The following is a 21,210-nucleotide window of genomic DNA, read 5'->3' on the forward strand; positions in this document are numbered from 1 at the left end:
CCCTATTGGGCACTTGGATTATGGAGGTTAACTAGCGGGCACTTGGACTGTCTAGGTAACCTAGCGGGCACTTGGACTATCTAGGTTAACGAACGGGCACTTGGACTATGTAGGTAACCTAGCGGGCACTTGACTGTCTAGGTTACCTAGCGGGCACTTTGACTATCTAGGTTAACGAACGGGCACTTGGACTATGTAGGTTACCTAGCGGGCACTTGGACTATGTAGGATCCCTATCGGACATTTGGACTACTTAGGTTAACTACCGGGCACTTGGACAATCTAAGTTAACTAGCGGGCACTTGGACTATCTAGGTCAACTAGCGGGCCCTTGTACTATGTAGGTTAACTAGCGGGCACTTGGACTATATAGGTTAACTAGCGGACCTTGGAGTATGTAGGTTAACTAGCGGGCCCTTGGACTATGTAAGTTAACTAGCAGGCACTTGGACTATCTAGGTTTCCTAGCCGGCACTCGGACTATGTACATACCCTAGCGCGTACTTGGACTATCTAGGTTACCTAGCGGGCACTTGGACTATGTACGTCCCCTAGTGGGCACTTGGACAATCTAGGTTAACTAACGGGCACTTGGACAATGTAGTTTCCCTAGCGGGCATTTGGATTATTTAGGTTACCTAGTGGGCACTTGTCCTATGTAGGTTACCTAGCGGGCACTTGGACTATGTAGGTTACCAGCGGGCACTTGGACTATCTAGGTTAACGAACGTGCACTTGGACTATGTAGGTAACATAGCAGGCACTTGGACTGTCTAGGTTACCTAGCGGGCACTTGGCCTATCTAGGTTAACGAACGGGCACTAGGACTATGTAGGTTAACTATCGGACACTTCGACTATCTAGGTTAGCTAACGGGCAATTGGACTATCTAGGTTACCTAGCGGGCACTTGGACTATGTAGGTTCCCTAGGGGGCACTTGGACTATTTACGTTACCTAGCAGGCACTTTGACTATCTAGATTAACTAACGGGCACTTGGACTATGTAGGTTGCCTAGCGAGCACTTGGACTATGTACGTCCCCTAGCGGGCACTTGGACTATCTAGGTTAACTAGAGGGTCCTTGGACTATGTAGGTTAACTATCGGGCACTTGGATTATCTAGGTTAATTAGCGGGCAGTTGGACGATCTAGGTTAATAGCGGGCACTTGGACTATCTAGGTTAACTAGCGGGCACTTGGACTATCTAGATTAACTCAGGGGCCCTTGGACTATCTAGGTTAACTAGCGGGCATTTGGACTATCTAGGTTAACTAGCGGGCACTTGGACTATCTAAGTTAACTAGCGGGCACATGGACTATGTAGTTTCCCAAGCGGGCATTTGGATTATTTAGGTTACCTTGTGGCACTTGGACTATGTAGGTTACCTAGCGGGCACTTGGACTTTGTAGGTTAACTAGTAGGCACTTGGACTATCAAGGTTACCTAGCGGGCCCTTGGACTATGTAGGTTACCAGCGGGCACTTGGACAATCTAGGTTAACGAACGGGCACTTGGACTATGTAGGTTAACTAGCAGACACTTCGACTATCTAGGTTAGCTAACGGGCAATTGGACTATCTAGGTTACCTAGCAGGCACTTTGACTATGTATTTTCCCTAGAGGGCACTTGGACTATTTAGGTTACCCAACAGGCACTTTGACAATCTAGGTTAACTAACGGGCACTTGGATTATGTTGGTTGCCTAGTGAGCACTTCGACTATGTAGGTTCCCTAGCGGGCACTTGGACTATGTAGGTCCCCTATCGGGTACTTGGACTGTCTAGGTTAACTAGCGGGCAATTGGACTGTCTAGGTTACCTAGTGGGCACTTGGACTATGTAGTTTACCTAGCAGGCACTTGGACTATGTAGGTTAAATAGCGGGCACTTGGACTATCTAGGTTACCTAGCGGGCACTTGGACTATGTAGGTAACATAATGGTCACTTGGACTGTCTAGGTTACCTACCGGGGACTTGGACTATGTAGGTTAACTAGCGGGCACTTGGACTATGTAGGATCCCTATCGGACATTTGTACTACTTAAATTAACTAGCGGGCACTTTGACTATCTAGGTTAACTAGCGGGCACTTGGACTATCTAGGTCAACTAGCGGGCCCTTTTACTATATAGGTTAACTAGCGAGCACTTGGACTATCTAGGTTAACTAACGGACCTTGGACTATGTAGGTTAACTAGCGGGCCCTTGGACTATGTAGGTTAACTAGCGGGCACTTGGACTATCTAGGTTTCCTAGCAGGCACTGGGACTATGTACATACCCTAGCGCGCACTTGGACTATCTAGGTTACCTAGCGGGCACTTGGACTATGTATGTCCCCTAGTGGGCACTTGGACTATCTAGGTTAACTAACGGGCACTAGGACTATCTAGGTTAACTAGCGGGCACTTGGACTATCTAGGTTAACTAGCGGGCACTTGAACTATGCACGTTCCCTAGCGAGCACTTGGGCTATCTACGTTACCTAGCGGGCACTTGGACTATGTAGGTTAACGAACAGGCATGTGGACTATGTAGGTAACCTAATGGTCACTTGGACTGTCTAGGTTACCTAGCGGGGACTTGGACTATGTAGGTTAACTAGCGGGCATTTGGACTATGGAGGATCCCTATCGGACATTTGTACTACTTAGGTTAACTAGCGGGCACTTTGACTATCTAGGTCAACTAGCGGGCCCTTGTACTATGTAGGTTAACTAGCGGGCACTTGGACTATCTAGGTTAACTAACGGACCTTGGACTATGTAGGTTAACTAGCGGGCACTTGGACAATGTACATCCCCTAGTGGGCACTTGGACTATCTAGGTTAAGTAGCGGGCACTTGGACTATCTAGGTTACCTAGCAGGCACTTGGACTATGTAGGTTAACTAGTGGACACTTGCACGATCTAGGTTAACTTGCGGGCCCTTGCACTATGTAGGTTAACTAGCGGGCCCTTGGTCTATGTACGTCCCCTAGTGGGCACTTGGACTATCTAGGTTAACTAACGGGCACTAGGACTATCTAGGTTAACCAGCGGGCACTTGGACTATATAGGTTAACTAGCGGGCACTTGGACTATCTAGGTCAACTAGCGGGCCCTTGTACTATGTAGGTTAACTAGCGGGCACTTGGACTATCTAGGTTGACTAACGGACCTTGGACTATGTAGGTTAACTAGCGGGCACTTGGTCTATATACGTCCCCTAGTGGGCACTTGGACTATCTAGGTTACCTAGCAGGCACTTGGATTATGAAGAATGCCTAGCGGGCACTTGGACTATCTAGGTTACCTAGCAGGCACGTGGACTATGTATGTTAACTAGCGGACACTTGCACGATCTAGGTTAACTAGCGGGCCCTTGGACTATGTAGGTTAACTAGCGGGCCCATGGATTATGTAGGTTTACTTGCAGGCACTTGGACTATCTAGGTTAACTAGCAGGCACTTGGACTATGTAGTTTCCCTAGCGGGCATTTGGACTATTTAGGTTACCATCGGGAACTTGGCATTGTAGGTTACCTAGCGGGCACTTGGACTATGTACGTCCCCTAGTGGGCACTTGGACTATCTAGGTTAACTAACGGGCACTTGGACTATGTAGGTTGCCTAGCGGGCACTTGGATTATGTAGGTACCCTATTGGGCACTTGGATTATGGAGGTTAACTAGCGGGCACTTGGACTGTCTAGGTAACCTAGCGGGCACTTGGACTATCTAGGTTAACGAACGGGCACTTGGACTATGTAGGTAACCTAGCGGGCACTTGACTGTCTAGGTTACCTAGCGGGCACTTTGACTATCTAGGTTAACGAACGGGCACTTGGACTATGTAGGTTACCTAGCGGGCACTTGGACTATGTAGGATCCCTATCGGACATTTGGACTACTTAGGTTAACTAGCGGGCACTTGGACAATCTAAGTTAACTAGCGGGCACTTGGACTATCTAGGTCAACTAGCGGGCCCTTGTACTATGTAGGTTAACTAGCGGGCACTTGGACTATATAGGTTAACTAGCGGACCTTGGAGTATGTAGGTTAACTAGCGGGCCCTTGGACTATGTAAGTTAACTAGCAGGCACTTGGACTATCTAGGTTTCCTAGCCGGCACTCGGACTATGTACATACCCTAGCGCGTACTTGGACTATCTAGGTTACCTAGCGGGCACTTGGACTATGTACGTCCCCTAGTGGGCACTTGGACAATCTAGGTTAACTAACGGGCACTTGGACAATGTAGTTTCCCTAGCGGGCATTTGGATTATTTAGGTTACCTAGTGGGCACTTGTCCTATGTAGGTTACCTAGCGGGCACTTGGACTATGTAGGTTACCAGCGGGCACTTGGACTATCTAGGTTAACGAACGTGCACTTGGACTATGTAGGTAACATAGCAGGCACTTGGACTGTCTAGGTTACCTAGCGGGCACTTGGCCTATCTAGGTTAACGAACGGGCACTAGGACTATGTAGGTTAACTATCGGACACTTCGACTATCTAGGTTAGCTAACGGGCAATTGGACTATCTAGGTTACCTAGCGGGCACTTGGACTATGTAGGTTCCCTAGGGGGCACTTGGACTATTTACGTTACCTAGCAGGCACTTTGACTATCTAGATTAACTAACGGGCACTTGGACTATGTAGGTTGCCTAGCGAGCACTTGGACTATGTACGTCCCCTAGCGGGCACTTGGACTATCTAGGTTAACTAGAGGGTCCTTGGACTATGTAGGTTAACTATCGGGCACTTGGATTATCTAGGTTAATTAGCGGGCAGTTGGACGATCTAGGTTAATAGCGGGCACTTGGACTATCTAGGTTAACTAGCGGGCACTTGGACTATCTAGATTAACTCAGGGGCCCTTGGACTATCTAGGTTAACTAGCGGGCATTTGGACTATCTAGGTTAACTAGCGGGCACTTGGACTATCTAAGTTAACTAGCGGGCACATGGACTATGTAGTTTCCCAAGCGGGCATTTGGATTATTTAGGTTACCTTGTGGCACTTGGACTATGTAGGTTACCTAGCGGGCACTTGGACTTTGTAGGTTAACTAGTAGGCACTTGGACTATCAAGGTTACCTAGCGGGCCCTTGGACTATGTAGGTTACCAGCGGGCACTTGGACAATCTAGGTTAACGAACGGGCACTTGGACTATGTAGGTTAACTAGCAGACACTTCGACTATCTTGGTTAGCTAACGGGCAATTGGACTATCTAGGTTACCTAGCAGGCACTTTGACTATGTATTTTCCCTAGAGGGCACTTGGACTATTTAGGTTACCCAACAGGCACTTTGACAATCTAGGTTAACTAACGGGCACTTGGATTATGTTGGTTGCCTAGTGAGCACTTCGACTATGTAGGTTCCCTAGCGGGCACTTGGACTATGTAGGTCCCCTATCGGGTACTTGGACTGTCTAGGTTAACTAGCGGGCAATTGGACTGTCTAGGTTACCTAGTGGGCACTTGGACTATGTAGTTTACCTAGCAGGCACTTGGACTATGTAGGTTAAATAGCGGGCACTTGGACTATCTAGGTTACCTAGCGGGCACTTGGACTATGTAGGTAACATAATGGTCACTTGGACTGTCTAGGTTACCTACCGGGGACTTGGACTATGTAGGTTAACTAGCGGGCACTTGGACTATGTAGGATCCCTATCAGACATTTGTACTACTTAAATTTACTAGCGGGCACTTTGACTATCTAGGTTAACTAGCGGGCACTTGGACTATCTAGGTCAACTAGCGGGCCCTTTTACTATATAGGTTAACTAGCGAGCACTTGGACTATCTAGGTTAACTAACGGACCTTGGACTATGTAGGTTAACTAGCGGGCCCTTGGACTATGTAGGTTAACTAGCGGGCACTTGGACTATCTAGGTTTCCTAGCAGGCACTGGGACTATGTACATACCCTAGCGCGCACTTGGACTATCTAGGTTACCTAGCGGGCACTTGGACTATGTATGTCCCCTAGTGGGCACTTGGACTATCTAGGTTAACTAACGGGCACTAGGACTATCTAGGTTAACTAGCGGGCACTTGGACTATGTAAGTCAACTAGGGGGGCTTTGACTATCTAGGTTAGCTAACTGGCACTTGGACTATGTAGGTTAACTAGCGGACACTTCGACTATCTAGGTTAGCTAACGGGCAATTGGACTATCTAGGTTACCTAGCAGGCACTTGGACTATGTAGGTTCCCTAGCGAGCACTTGGACTATGTAGGTTCCCTATCGGGTACTTGGACTGTCTAGGTTAACTAGCGGGCAATTGGACAGTCTAGATTACCTAGTGGGCATTTGGACTATGTAGTTTACCTAGGAGGCACTTGGACTATGTTGGTTAACTAGCGGGCACTTGCACTATCTAGGTTACCTACCGGGCACTTGGACTATGTACGTTCCCGAGCGGGCACTTGGGCTATCTACGTTACCTAGCGGGCACTTGGACTATGTAGGTTAATGAACGGGCACTTGGACTATGTAGGTAACCTAATGGTCACTTGGACTGTCTAGGTTACCTAGCCAGAACTTGGACTATGTAGGTTAACTAGCGGGCACTTGGACTATCAAGGTTAACTAGCGGGCCCTTGCTCTATGTAGGTTAACTAGCAGGCCTTTGGACTATGTAAGTTAACTAGAGGACACTTTGATGATCCTGGTTAACTAGCAGGCACTTGGACTATCTAGGTTAACTAGCGGGCACTTGGACTATGTAGGTACCCTAGCGGGCACTTTGACTATGTAGGTTCCCTTGCGGGCACTTGGACTATATAGGTTAACTAGCGGGCCCTTGGACTATGTAGGTTAACTAGCGTGCACTTGGACGATCTAGGCTAACTAGCGGGTACTTGGACTATGTAGGTTAACTAGCGGGCCCTTGGACTATGTAGATTCCCTAGCGGGCCCTTGGATTCTGTATGTTCCCTACGGACACTTGAACTATGTAGGTTCCCTAGCAGGCACTTGGATATGTAGGTTCTAGAACGGGCACTTGGACTATGTAAGTAAACTACTGGGCACTTGGACTATGTAGGTTAACTAGCGGGCCCTTGGACTATCTAGGTTACCTAGCGGGCATTTGGACTATGTAGGTTAACTACCGGGCACATGCACTATCTAGGTTACCTAGCGGGCACTTGGACTATGTACGTTCCCTAGTGGGCACTTGGACTATCTATGTTAACTAGTGGGCACTTGGACTATCTATGTTAACTACCGGGCACTTGGACTATGTAGGTTAACTAGGGGACACTTGCACTATGTAGGTTACCTAGCGGCACTTGGACTATGTAGGTTAACTAGGGTGCATTTGGACTATATAGCTTAACTAGAGAACACTTAGACGATCTAGGTTCACTAGTGGGCCCTTGGACTATGTAGGTTAACGAACGGGCATTTGGACTATGTAGGTTACCTAGCAGACACTTGGACTGTCTAGGTTACCTAGCGGGCACTTGGCTATCTAGGTTAACTAGCGGGCACTTGGACTATGTAGGTTCCCTAGCGGGCATTTGGACTATATAGGTTACCTAGCGGGCACTTGGACTATATAGGTTACCTAGCGGGCACTTGGACTATCTAGGTTAACTAGCGGGCACTTGGACTATCTAGGTTAACTAGCGGGCACTTGGATTATCTAGGTTAACTAACAGGCACTTGGACTATGTATGTTCCAGAGCGGCAATTGGACTATGTAGGTTCCCTAGCGGGCACTTGGACTATGTAGGTTCCCTAAAGGGCACTTGGACTATCTAGGTTACCAAACGGGCACTTGGACTATGTAGGTTACCTAGCGGGCACTTGGACTATGTAGGTTAACTAGCAGGCCCTTGGACTATCTAGGTTAGCTAAGTAACACTTGGACTATGTAGGTTAACTAGCGGACACTTGCACGATCTAGGTTAACTAGCGGGCTCTTGCACTATGTAGGTTAACTAGTGGGCACTTGGACGATCTCGGTTAACTAGCGGGCACTTGGACGATATAGGTTAATTAGCAGGCACTTGGATTATCTAGGTTACCTAGCGGGCACTTGGACTATGTAGGTTCCCTAGCGGGCATTTGGACTATATAGATAACCTAGCGGGCACTTAGAATCTGTAGGTTACCTAGCGGGCACTTGGACTATCTAGGTTACCTAGCTGGCACTTGAAATATCTACGTTACCTATCGGGTTCTTGGAGTATGTAGGTTACCTAGCGGTCTGTTGGACTATCTAGGTTATCTTGCGGGCACTTGGACTATGTAGGTTAACCAAAGACACTTGGACGATCTAGGTGAAATAGTGGACCCTTGGACTATGTAGGTTAACGAACGGGCTTTTGGACTATGTAAGTTACCTAGCAGGCACTTGGACTGTCTAGGTTACCTGGCGGGCACTTGGACTATCTAGGTTAACGAACGGGCACTTGGACTACCTAGGTTAACTAGCGGGCACTTGGACTATGTAGGTTACCTAGCGGGCACTTGCACTATCTAGGTTACCTAGCAGGCACTTGGACTATGTAGGTTAATTAGCGGGCACTTGGACTATCTAGGTTACCGAACGGGCATTTTGACTATGTAGGTTACCTAGCGGGCACTTGGACATCTAGGTTAACGAATGGGCACTTGAACTATGTATGTTGCATAGCGGGCAATTGGATTATCTAGGTTAGGTAACGGGCACTTGGACTATCTAGGTTACCTAGCGGGAACTTGGACTATGTAGGTTACCTAGCGGGCACTTGGACTATCTAGGTTACCTAACGGGCACTTGGACTATCTTGGTTTCTTAGCGGGCACTTGGACTATATAGGTTAACTAGCGGGCACTTGGACTCTGTAGGTTCTCTAGCGGGCACTTGGACTCTGTATATTCCCTACGGACACTTGAACTATGTAAGTTAACTCCCGGGCACTTGGACTATGTAGGTTAACTAGCGGGCCTTTGGACAATCTAGGTTACCTAGCGGGCACTTGGACTATGTAGGTTAACTACCGGGCACTTGCACTATCTAGGTTACCGAACGGGCATTTGGACTATGTAGGTAACCTAGCGGGCACTTGGAGAGTCTAGGTTACCTAGCAGGCACTTGGACTTCTAGGTTAACGAACGGGCACTTGGACTATGTATGTTGCATAGCGGGCAATTGGACTATCTAGGTTAGGAAACAGGCACTTGAACTATCTAGGTTTCTTAGCGGGCACTTGGACGATCTAGGTTAACTAGAGGGCACTTGGACTATCTAGGTTAGGTAACGGGCACTTGGACTATCCAGGTTTCTTAGCGGGTACTTGGACTATGGAGGTTAACTAGTGGGCCCTTGAATTATGTAGAATAACTAGCGGCACTTGGACTATCTACATTAACTAGCGGGCCCTTGGACTATGTAGATACCCTAGCGGGCATTTGGACTATATAGATAACCTAGCGGGCACTTTGACTTTGTAGGTTACCTAGCGGCACATGGTCTATCTAGGTTACCTAGCTGGCACTTGAACTATCTACGTTGCCTAGCGGGTTCTTGGAGTATGTAGGTTACCGAGCGGGCTGTTGGACTATCTAGGTTACCTAGCGGGCACTTGGACTATCTAGGTTAACTAACGAGCACTTGGACTATGTAGGTTCCCTAGCGGGCCCTTGGACTATGTAAGTTCCCTATCGGGCACTTGGACTAGGTAGGGTCCGTAGCGGGCACTTGGTCTATCTAGGTTAACTAGCGAGCACTTGGACAATCTAGGATAACTAGCGGGCACTTGGACTATTAGGGTCCCTAGCGGGCATTTGGACTATATAGGTTACCTAGCGGGCACTTGGACTATGTAGGTTAACGAACAGGCACTTGGACTATGTAAGTAACCTAGTGGTCAATTGAACTGTCTAGGTTACCTAGCGGGCACTTGGACTACGTAGGTTAACTAGCGGGCCCTTGGACGATGTAGGTTAACTAGCGGGCCCTTGGACTATGTAGGTTAACTAGCGGGCCCTTGGACTATGTAGGTTAACTAGCGTGCACTTGGACGATCTAGGTTAGCTAGCGGGTACTTGGACTATGTAGGTTAACTAGCGTGCACTTGGACTATCTAGGTTTCTTAGCGGGCACTTGGACTATGTAGGTTACGAACGGGCACTTGGACTATGTAGGTAACCTAGTGGTCACTTGAAATGTCTAGGTTACCTAGCGGGCACTTGGACTATGTAGGTTCCCTATCGGGCACTTCGACAATGTAGGTTAACTAGGGGGCACTAGGACTACGTAGGTTACCTAGCAGGCCCTTGGACAATCTAGGTTACCTAGGGGAAACCTGGACTATGTAGGTTAATTAGTGGGCGCTTGTACTATCTAGGTTACCTAGCAGGCACTTGGATTATATACGTTCCCTAGCGGGCACTTGGACTATCTACGTTACCTAGCGGGCACTTGGACTATGTACGTTACCTAGCGGGCACTTGGACTATGTACGTTTCCTAGCGGGTACTTGGACTAGATAGGTTCCCTAGTGGGCACTTGGTCTATCTAGGTTAACTAGCGAGCACTTGGACTATCTAGGTTAACTAGCGGACATATGGACTATTAGGGCCCCTAGCGGGCATTTGGACTATATTGGTTACCTAGCGGGCACTTGGACTATGTAGGTTAACAAACGGGCACTTGGACTATGTAGTTAACCTAGTGGTCACTTGAAATGTCTAGCTTACCTAGCGGGCACTTGGACTATCTAGGTTAACTAGCGGGCCCTTGGACTATGTAGGTTAACTAGCGTGCCCTTGGACTATGTAGGTTACCTAGTGGGCACTTGGACTATGTAGATTAACTAGCGGCACTTGGACTATCTACGTTAACTAGCGGGCCCTTGGACTATGTAGATTCCCTAGCGGGCACTTGGACTATTTATGTTCCAGAGCGGGAACTTGGACTATGTAGGTTCCCTAGCAGTCACTTGGACAATGTAGGTTCCAGAGCGGGCACTTAGACTATCTAGGTTCCCTAGCGGGCACTTGTACTATGTAGGTTAATTAGCGGACACTTGGACGATCTAGGTTAACTAGCGGGTACTTGGATTATGTAGGTGCTGGCAGGTAAATTCAGCACACTTTGTCTCAACAAAAAAGAGACAGCTCTGTGGTGACCCGTCTTCCACGGTAAAACATTTCCTAGCGAATAAGGAATCTTCCCATCGCAATGACAATATGAGAAAATTGCCACCAATGAATTTGCCGCTGTGCCTACAAACATCATCTTGAGGCCATACAGTAGTGAAGCACGGGAACCCAGGCGCTTCACCCTTTACCCTAGACCAGTGAAACACTGTGTCTAAAATGCCCACATGCCTGTATCTATGCCCGTTTAAAGTTAACGCTAAACCGAAATCTTCTTTCCCACTATTTTGCAGCATTTTAAAGAAGTACACTGGGAAAGATTTCTCTGCAAGGAAGAAACTGCAGGCGGCGTGGCTGAAATGAGAATATCATGCTGCACGAGCTCTTTGCCCTCAGATGTAGAAGTGTCATCAGTGGGCATCATAGAGAAACGGGACTTTAATAAGTGATCATCAACCTCTGTGAATTCCCTTAGTTCTAGACGCCTGAAATAAAGAGTTGTCCTGAGTCACATGAACCTCCACAGAGTGGTCTTAATGTGGCGCGGGAACATGCCGGTATAAGAGAATTCCGAAGAAGGCTGAACGTCCACAATTGAATGGTCATTGCCAGAAATGAAGTGGCAGCCGGATCAGACTGGGAAACTTCAGCTTCCATTAGACAATGAAGATGTGAGAATCTGGTACGTCCACAATTCACGGTTTCCTTAGATCCATGAAATTCCGTGTAGAATTTTAGTCAGAAAATGAAAACTCCGGAGCCTCTGTTCTGCAGGCCCGGGTGTAGCTCCCTGAGGCACCCTGGTGCTCCTCTAGAATTTGGATAAAAATCGTTTTCACTGGAATAAAGAAACTTGATCAAGCCAGGTGGGTCTTGACAAACGAAATTGCTGCGTGTGCCCGGTATACTGACAAGCACCCACCTGTGCTAGTCCATGGCGTATTCAGCACAGGAATCTGCATCGATTGAGCCAAGACAAAGGAAAGCTCAGGGAGGCAGCACCCGTGTAGAAAAGCATTTGTACTTCAAAGATGAGGCCAATGAGGTGAAAGGACAAACCCATGGCAAATAGTTTTCATCATCGGCCGAATTTCACGGAGCAATATTGCTGGGAGAGAAAAGGCACCCCCAGAGGGAGGCACGCTCAACAAAACTACCTAGGGCAGGAGCCGTGTTGCCCAAGGCACTAGGCGTGTCAGGCCTCAGCATTGTAAGGAGGGTTCACTGAAGTCCCTGAGTGAAGTTTTCTTCGCTGTCCTACGTCTACGTTCCTAAAATTTACTCTGCGGTTTCTGATGATCCTGGGTTATGAACGGCCACCATTCACCGTTCTCCTTACACTCGTGCGTCTCCATCGACCTTAAAAGAAAGGGAGGACAAGCAACTGCTGGCAGGTAAATTCAGCACACTTTGTCTCAACAAAAAAGAGACAGCTCTGTGGTGACCCGTCTTCCACGGTAAAACATTTCCTAGCGAATAAGGAATCTTCCCATCGCAATGACAATACGAGAAAATTGCCACCGATGGATTTGCCGCTGTGCCTACAAACATCATCTTGAGGCCATACAGTAGTGAAGCACGGGAACCCAGGCGCTCCACCCTTTACCCTAGACCAGTGAAACACTGTGTCTAAAATGCCCACATGCCTGTATCTATGCCCGTTTAAAGTTAACGCTAAACCGAAATCTTCTTTCCCACTATTTTGCAGCATTTTAAAGAAGTACACTGGGAAAGATTTCTCTGCAAGGAAGAAACTGCAGGCGGCGTGGCTGAAATGAGAATATCATGCTGCACGAGCTCTTTGCCCTCAGATGTAGAAGTGTCATCAGTGGGCATCATAGAGAAACGGGACTTTAATAAGTGATCATCAACCTCTGTGAATTCCCTTTGTTCTAGACGCCTGAAATAAAGAGTTGTCCTGAGTCACATGAACCTCCACCGAGTGGTCTTAATGTGGCGCGGGAACATGCCGGTATAAGAGAATTCCGAAGAAGGCTGAACGTCCACAATTGAATGGTCATTGCCAGAAATGAAGTGGCAGCCGGATCAGACTGGGAAACTTCAGCTTCCATTAGACAATGAAGATGTGAGAATCTGGTACGTCCACAATTCACGGTTTCCTTAGATCCATGAAATTCCGTGTAGAATTTTAGTCAGAAAATGAAAACTCCGGAGCCTCTGTTCTGCAGGCCCGGGTGTAGCTCCCAGAAGCACCCTGGTGCTCCTCTAGAATTTGGATAAAAATCGTTTTCACTGGAATAAAGAACCTTGATCAAGCCAGGTGGGTCTTGACAAACGAAATTGCTGCGTGTGCCCGGTATACTGACAAGCACCCACCTGTGCTAGTCCATGGCGTATTCAGCACAGGAATCTGCATCTATTGAGCCAAGACAAAGGAAAGCTCAGGGAGGCAGCACCTGTGTAGAAAAGCATTTGTACTTCAAAGATGAGGCCAATGAGGTGAAAGGACAAACCCATGGCAAATAGTTTTCATCATCCGCCGAATTTCACGGAGCAATATTATCTGGGAGAGAAAAGGCACCCCCAGAGGGAGGCACGCTCAACAAAACTACCTAGGGCAGGAGCCGGGTTGCCCCCAGGCACTAGGCGTGTCAGGCCTCAGCATTGTAAGGAGGGTTCACTGAAGTCCCTGAGTGAAATTTTCTCCGCTGTCCTACGTCTACGTTCCTAAAATTTACTCTGCGGTTTCTGATGATCCAGGGTTATGAACGGCCACCATTCACCGTTCTCCTTACACTCGTGCGTCTCCATCGACCTTAAAAGAAAGGGAGGACAGGCAACTGCTGGCAGGTAAATTCAGCACACTTTGTCTCAACACAAAAGAGACAGCTCTGTGGTGACCCGTCTTCCACGGTAAAACATTTCCTAGCGAATAAGGAATCTTCCCATCGCAATGACAATATGAGAGAATTGCCACCGATGGATTTGCCGCTGTGCCTACAAACATCATCTTGAGGCCATACAGTAGTGAAGCACGGGAACCCAGGCGCTCCACCCTTTACCCCAGACCAGTGAAACACTGTGTCTAAAATGCCCACATGCCTGTATCTATGCCCGTTTAAAGTTAACGCTAAACCGAAATCTTCTTTCCCACTATTTTGCAGCATTTTAAAGAAGTACACTGGGAAAGATTTCTCTGCAAGGAAGAAACTGCAGGCGGCGTGGCTGAAATGAGAATATCATGCTGCACGAGCTCTTTGCCCTCAGATGTAGAAGTGTCATCAGTGGGCATCATAGAGAAACGGGACTTTAATAAGTGATCATCAACCTCTGTGAATTCCCTTAGTTCTAGACGCCTGAAATAAAGAGTTGTCCTGAGTCACATGAACCTCCACAGAGTGGTCTTAATGTGGCGCGGGAACATGCCGGTATAAGAGAATTCCGAAGAAGGCTGAACGTCCACAATTGAATGGTCATTGCCAGAAATGAAGTGGCAGCCGGATCAGACTGGGAAACTTCAGCTTCCATTAGACAATGAAGATGTGAGAATCTGGTACGTCCACAATTCACGGTTTCCTTAGATCCATGAAATTCCGTGTAGAATTTTAGTCAGAAAATGAAAACTCCGGAGCCTCTGTTCTGCAGGCCCGGGTGTAGCTCCCTGAGGCACCCTGGTGCTCCTCTAGAATTTGGATAAAAATCGTTTTCACTGGAATAAAGAAACTTAATCAAGCCAGGTGGGTCTTGACAAACGAAATTGCTGCGTGTGCCCGGTATACTGACAAGCACCCACCTGTGCTAGTCCATGGCGTATTCAGCACAGGAATCTGCATCGATTGAGCCAAGACAAAGGAAAGCTCAGGGAGGCAGCACCCGTGTAGAAAAGCATTTGTACTTCAAAGATGAGGCCAATGAGGTGAAAGGACAAACCCATGGCAAATAGTTTTCATCATCGGCCGAATTTCACGGAGCAATATTGCTGGGAGAGAAAAGGCACCCCCAGAGGGAGGCACGCTCAACAAAACTACCTAGGGCAGGAGCCGTGTTGCCCAAGGCACTAGGCGTGTCAGGCCTCAGCATTGTAAGGAGGGTTCACTGAAGTCCCTGAGTGAAGTTTTCTCCGCTGTCCTACGTCTACGTTCCTAAAATTTACTCTGCGGTTTCTGATGATCCTGAGTTATGAACGGCCACCATTCACCGTTCTCCTTACACTCGTGCGTCTCCATCGACCTTAAAAGAAAGGGAGGACAAGCAACTGCTGGCAGGTAAATTCAGCACACTTTGTCTCAACAAAAAAGAGACAGCTCTGTGGTGACCCGTCTTCCACGGTAAAACATTTCCTAGCGAATAAGGAATCTTCCCATCGCAATGACAATATGAGAAAATTGCCACCGATGGATTTGCCGCTGTGCCTACAAACATCATCTTGAGGCCATACAGTAGTGAAGCACGGGAACCCAGGCGCTCCACCCTTTACCCTAGACCAGTGAAACACTGTGTCTAAAATGCCCACATGCCTGTATCTATGCCCGTTTAAAGTTAACGCTAAACCGAAATCTTCTTTCCCACTATTTTGCAGCATTTTAAAGAAGTACACTGGGAAAGATTTCTCTGCAAGGAAGAAACTGCAGGCGGCGTGGCTGAAATGAGAATATCATGCTGCACGAGCTCTTTGCCCTCAGATGTAGAAGTGTCATCAGTGGGCATCATAGAGAAACGGGACTTTAATAAGTGATCATCAACCTCTGTGAATTCCCTTTGTTCTAGACGCCTGAAATAAAGAGTTGTCCTGAGTCACATGAACCTCCACCGAGTGGTCTTAATGTGGCGCGGGAACATGCCGGTATAAGAGAATTCCGAAGAAGGCTGAACGTCCACAATTGAATGGTCATTGCCAGAAATGAAGTGGCAGCCGGATCAGACTGGGAAACTTCAGCTTCCATTAGACAATGAAGATGTGAGAATCTGGTACGTCCACAATTCACGGTTTCCTTAGATCCATGAAATTCCGTGTAGAATTTTAGTCAGAAAATGAAAACTCCGGAGCCTCTGTTCTGCAGGCCCGGGTGTAGCTCCCAGAGGCACCCTGGTGCTCCTCTAGAATTTGGATAAAAATCGTTTTCACTGGAATAAAGAACCTTGATCAAGCCAGGTGGGTCTTGACAAACGAAATTGCTGCGTGTGCCCGGTATACTGACAAGCACCCACCTGTGCTAGTCCATGGCGTATTCAGCACAGGAATCTGCATCGATTGAGCCAAGACAAAGGAAAGCTCAGGGAGGCAGCACCCGTGTAGAAAAGCATTTGTACTTCAAAGATGAGGCCAATGAGGTGAAAGCACAAACCCATGGCAAATAGTTTTCATCATCGGCCGAATTTCACGGAGCAATATTGCTGGGAAAGATAAGGCACCCCCAGAGGGAGGCACGCTCAACAAAACTACCTAGGGCAGGAGCCGGGTTGCCCCCAGGCACTAGGCGTGTCAGGCCTCAGCATTGTAAGGAGGGTTCACTGATGTCCCTGAGTGAAATTTTCTCCGCTGTCCTACGTCTACGTTCCTAAAATTTACTCTGCGGTTTCTGATGATCCAGGGTTATGAACGGCCACCATTCACCGTTCTCCTTACACTCGTGCGTCTCCATCGACCTTAAAAGAAAGGGAGGACAGGCAACTGCTGGCAGGTAAATTCAGCACACTTTGTCTCAACACAAAAGAGACAGCTCTGTGGTGACCCGTCTTCCACGGTAAAACATTTCCTAGCGAATAAGTTATCTTCCCATCGCAATGACAATATGAGAAAATTGCCACCGATGGATTTGCCGCTGTGCCTACAAACATCATCTTGAGGCCATACAGTAGTGAAGCACGGGAACCCAGGCGCTCCACCCTTTACCCTAGACCAGTGAAACACTGTGTCTAAAATGCCCACATGCCTGTATCTATGCCCGTTTAAAGTTAATGCTAAACCGAAATCTTCTTTCCCACTATTTTGCAGCATTTTAAAGAAGTACACTGGGAAAGATTTCTCTGCAAGGAAGAAACTGCAGGCGGCGTGGCTGAAATGAGAATATCATGCTGCACGAGCTCTTTGCCCTCAGATGTAGAAGTGTCATCAGTGGGCATCATAGAGAAACGGGACTTTAATAAGTGATCATCAACCTCTGTGAATTCCCTTTGTTCTAGACGCCTGAAATAAAGAGTTGTCCTGAGTCACATGAACCTCCACCGAGTGGTCTTAATGTGGCGCGGGAACATGCCGGTATAAGAGAATTCCGAAGAAGGCTGAACGTCCACAATTGAATGGTCATTGCCAGAAATGAAGTGGCAGCCGGATCAGACTGGGAAACTTCAGCTTCCATTAGACAATGAAGATGTGAGAATCTGGTACGTCCATAATTCACGGTTTCCTTAGATCCATGAAATTCCGTGTAGAATTTTAGTCAGAAAATGAAAACTCCGGAGCCTCTGTTCTGCAGGCCCGGGTGTAGCTCCCAGAGGCACCCTGGTGCTCCTCTAGAATTTCGATAAAAATCGTTTTCACTGGAATAAAGAACCTTGATCAAGCCAGGTGGGTCTTGACAAACGAAATTGCTGCGTGTGCCCGGTATACTGACAAGCACCCACCTGTGCTAGTCCATGGCGTATTCAGCACAGGAATCTGCATCGATTGAGCCAAGACAAAGGAAAGCTCAGGGAGGCAGCACCCGTGTAGAAAAGCATTTGTACTTCAAAGATGAGGCCAATGAGGTGAAAGCACAAACCCATGGCAAATAGTTTTCATCATCGGCCGAATTTCACGGAGCAATATTGCTGGGAGAGAAAAGGCACCCCCAGAGGGAGGCACGCTCAACAAAACTACCTAGGGCAGGAGCCGGGTTGCCCCCAGGCACTAGGCGTGTCAGGCCTCAGCATTGTAAGGAGGGTTCACTGAAGTCCCTGAGTGAAATTTTCTCCGCTGTCCTACGTCTACGTTCCTAAAATTTACTCTGCGGTTTCTGATGATCCAGGGTTATGAACGGCCACCATTCACCGTTCTCCTTACACTCGTGCGTCTCCATCGACCTTAAAAGAAAGGGAGGACAGGCAACTGCTGGCAGGTAAATTCAGCACACTTTGTCTCAACACAAAAGAGACAGCTCTGTGGTGACCCGTCTTCCACGGTAAAACATTTCCTAGCGAATAAGGAATCTTCCCATCGCAATGACAATATGAGAGAATTGCCACCGATGGATTTGCCGCTGTGCCTACAAACGTCATCTTGAGGCCATACAATAGTGAAGCACGGGAACCCAGGCGCTCCACCCTTTACCCCAGACCAGTGAAACACTGTGTCTAAAATGCCCACATGCCTGTATCTATGCCCGTTTAAAGTTAACGCTAAACCGAAATCTTCTTTCCCACTATTTTGCAGCATGTTAAAGAAGTACACTGGGAAAGATTTCTCTGCAAGGAAGAAACTGCAGGCGGCGTGGCTGAAATGAGAATATCATGCTGCACGAGCTCTTTGCCCTCAGATGTAGAAGTGTCATCAGTGGGCATCATAGAGAAACGGGACTTTAATAAGTGATCATCAACCTCTGTGAATTCCCTTTGTTCTAGACGCCTGAAATAAAGAGTTGTCCTGAGTCACATGAACCTCCACCGAGTGGTCTTAATGTGGCGCGGGAACATGCCGGTATAAGAGAATTCCGAAGAAGGCTGAACGTCCACAATTGAATGGTCATTGCCAGAAATGAAGTGGCAGCCGGATCAGACTGGGAAACTTCAGCTTCCATTAGACAATGAAGATGTGAGAATCTGGTACGTCCACAATTCACGGTTTCCTTAGATCCATGAAATTCCGTGTAGAATTTTAGTCAGAAAATGAAAACTCCGGAGCCTCTGTTCTGCAGGCCCGGGTGTAGCTCCCAGAGGCACCCTGGTGCTCCTCTAGAATTTGGATAAAAATCGTTTTCACTGGAATAAAGAACCTTGATCAAGCCAGGTGGGTCTTGACAAACGAAATTGCTGCGTGTGCCCGGTATACTGACAAGCACCCACCTGTGCTAGTCCATGGCGTATTCAGCACAGGAATCTGCATCTATTGAGCCAAGACAAAGGAAAGCTCAGGGAGGCAGCACCCGTGTAGAAAAGCATTTGTACTTCAAAGATGAGGCCAATGAGGTGAAAGGACAAACCCATGGCAAATAGTTTTCATCATCCGCCGAATTTCACGGAGCAATATTATCTGGGAGAGAAAAGGCACCCCCAGAGGGAGGCACGCTCAACAAAACTACCTAGGGCAGGAGCCGGGTTGCCCCCAGGCACTAGGCGTGTCAGGCCTCAGCATTGTAAGGAGGGTTCACTGAAGTCCCTGAGTGAAATTTTCTCCGCTGTCCTACGTCTACGTTCCTAAAATTTACTCTGCGGTTTCTGATGATCCAGGGTTATGAACGGCCACCATTCACCGTTCTCCTTACACTCGTGCGTCTCCATCGACCTTAAAAGAAAGGGAGGACAGGCAACTGCTGGCAGGTAAATTCAGCACACTTTGTCTCAACACAAAAGAGACAGCTCTGTGGTGACCCGTCTTCCACGGTAAAACATTTCCTAGCGAATAAGGAATCTTCCCATCGCAATGACAATATGAGAGAATTGCCACCGATGGATTTGCCGCTGTGCCTACAAACATCATCTTGAGGCCATACAGTAGTGAAGCACGGGAACCCAGGCGCTCCACCCTTTACCCCAGACCAGTGAAACACTGTGTCTAAAATGCCCACATGCCTGTATCTATGCCCGTTTAAAGTTAACGCTAAACCGAAATCTTCTTTCCCACTATTTTGCAGCATTTTAAAGAAGTACACTGGGAAAGATTTCTCTGCAAGGAAGAAACTGCAGGCGGCGTGGCTGAAATGAGAATATCATGCTGCACGAGCTCTTTGCCCTCAGATGTAGAAGTGTCATCAGTGGGCATCATAGAGAAACGGGACTTTAATAAGTGATCATCAACCTCTGTGAATTCCCTTTGTTCTAGACGCCTGAAATAAAGAGTTGTCCTGAGTCACATGAACCTCCACCGAGTGGTCTTAATGTGGCGCGGGAAATTGCCGGTATAAGAGAATTCCGAAGAAAGCTGAACGTCCACAATTGAATGGTCATTGCCAGAAATGAAATGGCAGCCGGATCAGACTGGGAAACTTCAGCTTCCATTAGACAATGAAGATGTGAGAATCTGGTACGTCCACAATTCACGGTTTCCTTAGATCCATGAAATTCCGTGTAGAATTTTAGTCAGAAAATGTAAACACCGGAGCCTCTGTTCAGCAGGCCCGGGTGTAGCTCGCAGAGGCACACTGGTGCTCCTCTAGAATTTGGATAAAAATCGTTTTCACTGGAATAATGAACCTTGATCAAGCCAAGTGGGTCTTGACAAACGAAATTGCTGCCTGTGCCCGGTATACTGACAAGCACCCACCTGTGCTAGTCCATGGCGTATTCAGCACAGGAATCTGCATCGATTGAGCCAAGACAAAGGAAAGCTCAGGGAGGCAGCACCCGTGTAGAAAAGCATTTGTACTTCAAAGATGAGGCCAATGAGGTGAAAGGACAAACCTATGGCAAATAGTATTCATCATCGGCCGAATTTCACGGAGCAATATTGCTGGGAGAGAAAAGGCACCTCCAGAGGGAGGCACTCTCAACAAAACTACCTGGGGCAGGAGCCGTGTTGCCCAATTCACTAGGCGTGTCAGTCCTCAGCATTGTAAGGAGGGTTCACTGAAGTCCCTGAGTGAAGTTTTCTTCGCTGTCCTACGTCTACGTTCCTAAAATTTACTCTGCGGTTTCTGATGATCCTGGGTTATGAACGGCCACCATTCACCGTTCTCCTTACACTCGTGCGTCTCCATCGACCTTAAAAGAAAGGGAGGACAAGCAACTGCTGGCAGGTAAATTCAGCACACTTTGTCTCAACACAAAAGAGACAGCTATGTGGTGACCCGTCTTCCACGGTAAAACATTTCCTAGCGAATAAGGAATCTTCCCATCGCAATGACAATATGAGAGTATTGCCACCGATGGATTTGCCGCTGTGCCTACAAACATCATCTTGAGGCCATACAGTAGTGAAGCACGGGAACCCAGGCGCTCCACCCTTTACCCCAGAC

This window comes from Tenrec ecaudatus, chromosome X (assembly GCF_050624435.1).
Source record: "Tenrec ecaudatus isolate mTenEca1 chromosome X, mTenEca1.hap1, whole genome shotgun sequence".
Lineage (NCBI taxonomy): Eukaryota > Metazoa > Chordata > Mammalia > Afrosoricida > Tenrecidae > Tenrec > Tenrec ecaudatus.